Raw genomic sequence first — 7,908 nt, 5'->3', positions numbered from 1 at the left:
GAAGAGGTGACCGGACTGCAAAAATGCATCCAGTCCCTAGTGAACAAGCAGCTCAAGCTTGTCAATGTAGTCCAGGTCATGCTCGTCTGCCGGATCCTTCCATGTCAAGAATGGGACTTCAATTTGTGGGAGTTCAACCCGGCGCAGCACCAAACTCTGAGCAGGCTCTTCGACATGACGTATGAAGATGTCTGAAGGGGCTAACCAAAGGCGCCGAGGCTCCCACATCCGCCTCCGAAGACCACGGATTCAGCTCGCAGCGTCCTGCTGGCGAGGTAAAATATTTTCATCTTTTACAGGATGTTAAGTTTTCTTCATAGTCTGACTCTATGCGGGATCTAAACTCCCTCACCTTTGACAGGATTGGCAGGCGAAGTCCGGACTGATTAACTGTCCGGATACCTTGCCCGAAGACCCAGCCCCTGCTGTCCTAGTGAAGCTGCTGGTTCCGGCACCTTATCTGGTGCCGGAGAAGAAGGCCAAGAAGAATAAGGCCACGTGGACTCGAAAGAGTTCCCGGCATATGGTGGTGTCGGACTCGTCGTCCGATGAGTCCGAGACGCACTCCTCCCGTGAAGACGAGGAGGAGGAAGAAGAGACCTCTCCCCCTCCAGCGGGGGGAGGAAAGAAGAGGAAGGCCGCCCTAGTAGGGGGGGCCAAAGGGTCCAAGAAGAGGAAAACCCCTCCGCTGGACTACGCCCCCGACGCCGACGAGGACGAAGAGGAGTGGCCAGACAGGGCCAAGTGTCCGGCGAAATCGTAAGTGTTCGGATACCAGAATAACTCGTGATATTCCTTTTGTTGCACAGCTTTTCCTGATGTCGAATATAATCATGCAGCCCACCCAAGGATGGGCTCGACAAGTCGTCGAGCGGCTCCCTGGATTCATCGAACGTGAATTCAGTTCCGCCCGCTGCCTCCCCCTGTGCTGCGGATGACGTCGAAGTGGCGTCGCGACAAGCTCCGGGGCAAGAGGAGGTGGTCCAGGAGGAGCCGCGAGGCGTCCTCCCGGACTCCAGGAGTAAAGGGGACAAGACCCCCCAGGTCTCCAAGTCCGGCTTTAAGCCGGATACCGCGTCGGAATCATCAACGGTTTCGGATCGCGGCAGGTGAACTCCTGCCAAGAGGAGAAAGCCTATTGAGTCGGCGTCCTCCGCCCAACCAGAGGCGCCGGACAATCTGCTGGAGGTGCTTAAGGGCGCCTCCATCGACGAGGAGCATCATACCATTATGAGAATGATGGTCCAGAAGGTTCAGTCCGCCAAAAGTGGACTGACTGAAGCTTGTGCTAGCCTTCTAACAGGCTTCGAGGTAAGTAGAAATATGTAAAAATATTACCGCATAGACAGTAGCCCCTGATGCTCTGTTTGGCGTTCGGAAAGAAAAGCCGAATAGAGGATCTATTAAATATCGCAGGAGTCTAACTAGAAAGAGTCAATATATGTATGCAGGCTTCACTACTGGCCACCGCCGCACTGACTGTGGAGGTGGGTGCCCTGAAGCAGGGCCTCGAGCGGACCAAGCAAGAGCTCGGCCTTGCCAAACGGCAGCTCGAGGAGAAAGAAGGTAAGAGATACCTTATAGAAAAAATGCCTATAAGAAGACGCAGTTGCAAAAAATGACAGGAGTATACTGCTTATTGTAGGGGCCACAACTGAGGTGGCGACCCTTAAGCAGGCACTGTCCGAGGCCAAGAAGAGAGCGGCCATGGAGCGCACCGAGCGGGAGAAATTTGAGGCGCAGGTCGGCGAGGTGCAGCAAGAGCTTCAGGCTCTCATGAAAAAGCATGAGAGTTTGGAGCTCGACTCGAAGACGCGAGCGTCCGAGCTTGCTGCGGCCCTTAAAACTGCCAAATCTACCAAGGCCGAAACCCAGAAGGCCCTCCAGGAATTGGATGCGGTGAAGAAGATAGCGGCGGGTAAGGCATTCTCTATGCAAAGCAGACATATAAAAGTAAACTACTTGTTACTTACCCGAATCCGGAGCTCTCCAGGGGCATTCGCAGATCTTCCCCGCAGCGTATCCGATGCCGCCACATTCTACCGAGCCGAGGAAGGCAGCTCGACGGAGAAGGTGTTCTGGTCTCAGTACGCTGAGGCTGGACACCCTGTGCCCTTGAGCGACCAGCTGAAGTAGCTGGTCGAGCTCCACAAGGCGGCCGAACAGGCCCTGAAGGGCTTCATAATTCGGCTGTGGCCTGGAGAGGCCCTGCCTGGGAGCTACTTCGGACTGGTGCGGCGGCTGTTGGAGGCTTGTCCAAGGCTCGAGGTCATCAAGCGCTCCGTCTGCATCGAAGGTGCCCGTAGGGCCCTTGCCCGTGCAAAGGTGCACTGGAGTAAGCTGGACGGTGAGAAGCTTGTGAGGGACGGGCCGCCACCAGGGAAGGAGCATCGCAAGCCCGAGAACTATTACAAGGATGTTCTGGCTGGTGCCCGCCTTATGGCAGATTAATGTACCATGGATGTAATTTTTGAATGAACTTGCTCGTGTTATCCTGTGCCCTGAAAACTTGTTCATATGCGCTAAGCAATGCTTGAATTTAAAATATTACTTTCTGTGCGGCCGTTTATCAAAAAATTGAGAGATGGCCAGTCATCGGCTTCTGCCCCCATGCCACTAGTGCTGGGGTGTTCAGGATAAACCTGAGCGCTCTTTTTCCCATGATTGGGTCCGTCGAGGGAGGCGCTCAGCACAACGAACAAGGTAATCGGACTATAATGCTTGAACACTCTCACTTAGCCACAGAACTCTATAATTTTAAATTTCGGCGAAGCCCCTAGTATTCGGAAGACCGAGTTCGGGGCGCTATCCACGCCTTGGCCGGACAAAGCCGGTTCCTCGCTCGAAGCGGCATAAGTCTTTAAGGACTCGAAAAACCTCTCGAACAGCGACCGGTTTCTCGCCCCATCATGACAGTCAGTTTTAGCTTTCTCTACTGAGGTGCTCAGCCCAGCTCAACTGGGGCACAATTGCAGTAGTTCTCCTAGTGCTACCTTAGCCGATATAGCGGAATGTAAGGCACCAAAACATAGGAGCCGGGCAAACCCAACTATTGACCCAAATCATGATTCGGAGCCGATGCATATAGTGCTATAAGTTCGGGGTGCCGCACTTGTGAAAGTGTACGGACTTCTCACGCCATATTGATGGGTACTGAAGCCCCTGGCGTATTTTTGCCGTACCACAGTGTACGGATGCAACATGTTATTGATAAACATATATATGAAAAGAGGATAATGCAAAAAATAGACAAAAAGCTATGCATTGTTTATAGAAAGGCTGCTATGAAAGCGGAACGATACAAATAGTGCGATAAGCAAAAGAAATTGGACTATTTAACATGTCCTGGCCAGGGGCAGGACGCGGAATTATATTAAAAAACAGGTATACTGCTCGCAATAGAGACCACCTGGGAGTTCCATAATGCAGCGTGGCTTGTCTGCTTTCCTGGATCTTGCATCGTTTGTGCGGCAGTTGAATTGCCGAACGGGTCATCCGAAGTATGGAGTCCTGAGAGTAAGAGAAAAAAAGAAAAAAAAAGGAATCTGGCAGCCCCTGGTGCGGTTTAAGCCGTATTTCGGGCGTGCCGCGATAGTGCCCCTTCCCCTGTGCCCATGGTATTTCAAGAGCGTAGTTATGTACGCGAAGCACTGGTTTCGCTATATCGCGAGGGCTAGGGTTGGGACCGCATTGCTACGCTAGCTCAGAACGTGCCAGGCGGTCTTGTTGTAGGGTACTCCGGGCGCGCTTGACAGTGTCCAGCTTTTTGAAGGCCGAACTAGAGAACTGCCTAGAGAGGCTGCCTTGTACTTCTGCTGCGAGCACTGCCGTGTGTCCTCCGTTCGGAGGGAGCGTTCAGTGTTCCCATTGACCATGATTACTCTTCTAGGGCCTGGCATCTTGAGCTTGAGGTATGCATAGTGTGGTACCGCATTGAATTTTGCGAATGCGGTTCGCCCGAGCAGTGCATGATAGCCACTGCGGAACGGGACTATGTTGAAGATTAACTCCTCGCTTCGGAAGTTATCCGGAGATCCGAAGACCACTTCCAGTGTGACTGAGCCTGTACAGTTGGCTTCTACACCTGGTATGACGCCTTTAAAGGTCGTTTTGGTGGGCTTGATCCTCGAGGGATCTATGCCCATTTTTCGCACTGTATCCTAGTAAAGCAGGTTTAGGATGCTGCTGCTGTCCATGAGGACTCTTGTGAGATGAAATCCATCAATGATTGTGTCTAGAACCAATGCGGCGAAGCCGCCGTGGCGGATGCTAGTGGGGTGGTCCCTTCGATCGAAGGTGATCGGGCAGGAGGACCATGGGTTAAACTTTGGGGCGACTGGCTCTATCGCATATACGTCCCGTAACGCACGCTTCCGCTCCCTCTTGGGGATGTGGGTTGCGTATATCATGTTCACCGTCCGCACTTGTGGGGGAAATCCCTTCTGTCCACTATTGTTCGGCGGCCTGGGCTCCTCCTCGTCGTCGCTATGCAGCCCCTTGTCTTTGTTTTCGGCTCTTAACTTGCCTGCCTGCTTAAACACCCAACAGTCCCTGTTGGTGTGATTGGCTGGCTTTTCGGGGGTGCCATGTATCTGGCACAAGCGGTCGAGTATTCGGTCCAAACTGGACGGGCCTTGAGTATTTCTTTTGAATGGCTTTTTCCGTTGACCGGATTTGTAGCCTCGGAATCCGGCATTAACTGCCGTATCCTCGTTGTTGTCGCTGTCAACGCGGCGCTTTTGTTTGTTCCAACGCGACCTGTCGCTTTTGTCCTTGGTATTCGAATTACCAGGGTTCTTGGTTAAATTGTTGCTGCGAGCTAGCCAGATGTCTTCTCCCGCGCAAAAGCGGATCATGAGTGTCGTGAGGGCTACCATAGATTTCGGCTTTTCCTGTCCCAGGTGCCGGGCAAGCCACTCGTCATGGATATTATGCTTGAAGGCCGCTAAGGCCTCTGCGTCCGGACAGTCGACTATCTGGTTTTTCTTTGTTAGGAACCGTGTCCAGAATTGCCTGGCCGATTCCTCTGGCTGCTGAATTATGTGGCTTAGGTCATCGGCGTCCGGTGGTCGCACATAAGTGCCCTGGAAGTTGTCAAGGAATGCGGCTTCCAGGTCCTCCCAAGGACCGATTGAGTCTGCTGGCAAGCTGTTAAGCCAATGCTGGGCCGGTCCCTTAAGTTTGAGTGGGAGGTATTTGATGGCGTGTAGATCATCACCGCGGGCCATGTGGATATGAAGGAGATAATCCTCGATCCATACCGCAGGATCTGTTGTGCCATCGTACGATTCGATGTTTACGGGTTTGAAGCCCTCAGGGATTGTATGATCCATTACTTCATCTGTGAACCATAGTGGGTGTGCGGCGCCTCTGTATTGGGCTATATCACGACGCAGCTCGAAGGAGCTTTGTCTGTTGAGTTCGGCCCAGCCGGATTTATTGCATCCGGAGTGACGATCACCGTCACGTGTCGTGGGGCGCCTGCGTGATCCGTAGATTGATCTTGTTTGCCTTGCCTTGTCCTCCAGTATGTCGCGCAGGCTGGGCGCATTTTCCCGTGCCTTAGTATGCTTGATGCGGCGTCGGGGCATGGCTTGAGCGGAGGGCCAAGAGGCCTCTCTGTCGCGGCCACGAGGTGTCTGGTCAGCCATGTCATGCGCTGGTGATGTAGGTGCTTCCTCCTCTAGTCGGGGTAGCAGCATGCGCTTTAGGTAACTCTTGGAGGGGCGTTCGAGTTCATACTCTTCGGCTGCAAGGACTTCAGTCCATCTGTCAGCTAGCAAATCCTGATCAGCTCTAAGCTGTTGCTGCTTTTTCTTGAGGCTGCTTGCCGTGGCCATAAGCCTGTGTTTAAAACGCTCTAGTTCAGCGAGATCCTCTAGCATGACGAACTCGTCGTCGTCGAGGCTTGCCTCGTCTTCGGAGGGAGGCGTATAATTATCGTCCTCAGCCTCTTGGTACGCCGCCCTCTCGTGAGGGCTGGCTTCTCTGTCCTCCTGTACTGAACCTTGCTGGAGGGGGTGTTCTTCGGTGCTGTCCGGAGTAGTATTATCTCCCGTGCCGGAATCACCGTTTTTGCTTTGGCGGGATTTAGAGTGGCGCCGCTAACGCCGGCGCTTGGGCTGTTTTTTAGAGGTATCGTCCCCCGCTGTTCCATCGCCATCTCCATCCTTTGGAATGTCCACCATATATATGTCATATGACGAGGTGGCCTTCCAGCGCCCTACAGGTGCTGGTTCTTGTTCGTCTCCTGCATCATCGTCCATGCCGTCGATGTCTTCGGAGTCGAAGTCAAGCATGTCGGTTAAGTCGTCGACAGTGACTACGAAGTGGGTGGTGGGTGGGTTTTGAATTTCTTCATCGTCGTATCCCAACCTTGCTGACCGTAGTCCGGCCAGGGCTCTCCTGATAAAGAGAGAGACTTTAGAGAATTCAGGATGTCGCCGAAGGGCGAGTGCTGAAAGATGTCCGCGGCGGTGAACTCCATTATCGGCGCCCAATCAGATTCGATCGGCAGGGGCGTGGGGGGCTTGGAGTTCGGAGAGGAATCCGTCTCCTCGGAGTCACGAGCCATGCGGAGTGCGGGGCTAGAGTTCGGCTCGATCGCCTCTGAGATCGCAGCCCCTGAGGCAGCGTCCAACCGCTGATCCTCAATCGGCGCAGTAGGCTCCGAATCAATGGTCGGAACCGATGCGTGTGCGGCCTCCAAGGCGCTGTTCGGCGGCAGAGCTATATCATGCCCATCGAGACAGTGCGGCGCGCTTGGCTGCGGCTCGAATCCGTCGAAGATCAAGTCCCCGCGGATGTCAGCCGTGTAGTTTAGGCTTCCAAACCTGACCTGATGGCCAGGGGCATAGCTTTCGATCTGCTCAAGGTGGCCAAGCGAATTAGCCCGCGGTGCGAAGCCGCCGAAGACGAAGATCTGTCCGGGGAGAAAAGTCTCACCCTGGACTGCATCGTTGTTGATGATCGAAGGAGCCATCGGGCCTAAAAGCGACGACACAGAGGAACTCTCAATGAAAGCACCAATGTCGGTGTCAAAACCGACGGATCTCGGGTAGGGGGTCCCGAACTGTGCGTCTAGGCCAGATGGTAACAGGAGGCAAGGAACACGATGTTTTACCCAGGTTCGGGCCCTCTTGATGGAGGTAAAACCCTACGTCCTGCTTGATTAATAGTGATGATATGGGTAGTACAAGAGTAGATCTACCACGAGATCAAGGAGGCTAAACCCTAGAAGCTAGCCTATGGTATGATTGTTGTATGATGAAGTTGTCCTACGGACTAAAACCCTCCGGTTTATATAAACACCGGAGAGGGTTAGGGTTACACAAAGTTGGTTACAATGGTAGGAGATCTTGAATATCCGCATCGCCAAGCTTGCCTTCCACGCCAAGGAAAGTCCCATCCGGACACGGGACGAAGTCTTCAATCTTGTATCTTCATAGTCCTGGAGTTCGGCTGAAGGTATAGTCTGGCTACCCGAACACCCCCTAATCCAGGACTCCCTCAACTGCGATAGCAAGCTCCAAAACATGAGCTAGTTCTGCTACAAACCTGTGAACACGCTATCCAAGATGAGCATGACCACGTAGTAGTCTTATAGTAAAACACTATCGAGTTCAGGTGGGGAACCATTATCAAGGATTTTGAAGTCTTATGCAAGTCCATGGATTAGATCCCAAGCATAGACTTCTTTGCCTTGAACAATTCAAGCAGTGGCTTGGTGTGCTAGGGAATACATATGGAGTGGAGGTATTTAATCTACCAAACCATAGAATACATTCACACATGCATAACTGACTTGGAATGGTACCAGGGAAAACAAAAACAATCTTTCTCGAACTCACGGCGGTAACTTGCACCAAATGCACATGAATTCAGGAAGTCACTTCTTCCATCCAAGCA

This window comes from Triticum aestivum, chromosome 7A, assembly GCF_018294505.1.
Source record: "Triticum aestivum cultivar Chinese Spring chromosome 7A, IWGSC CS RefSeq v2.1, whole genome shotgun sequence".
In the NCBI taxonomy this organism is placed as follows: Eukaryota; Viridiplantae; Streptophyta; class Magnoliopsida; order Poales; family Poaceae; genus Triticum; species Triticum aestivum.
This window is presented reverse-complemented; position numbering follows the sequence as displayed.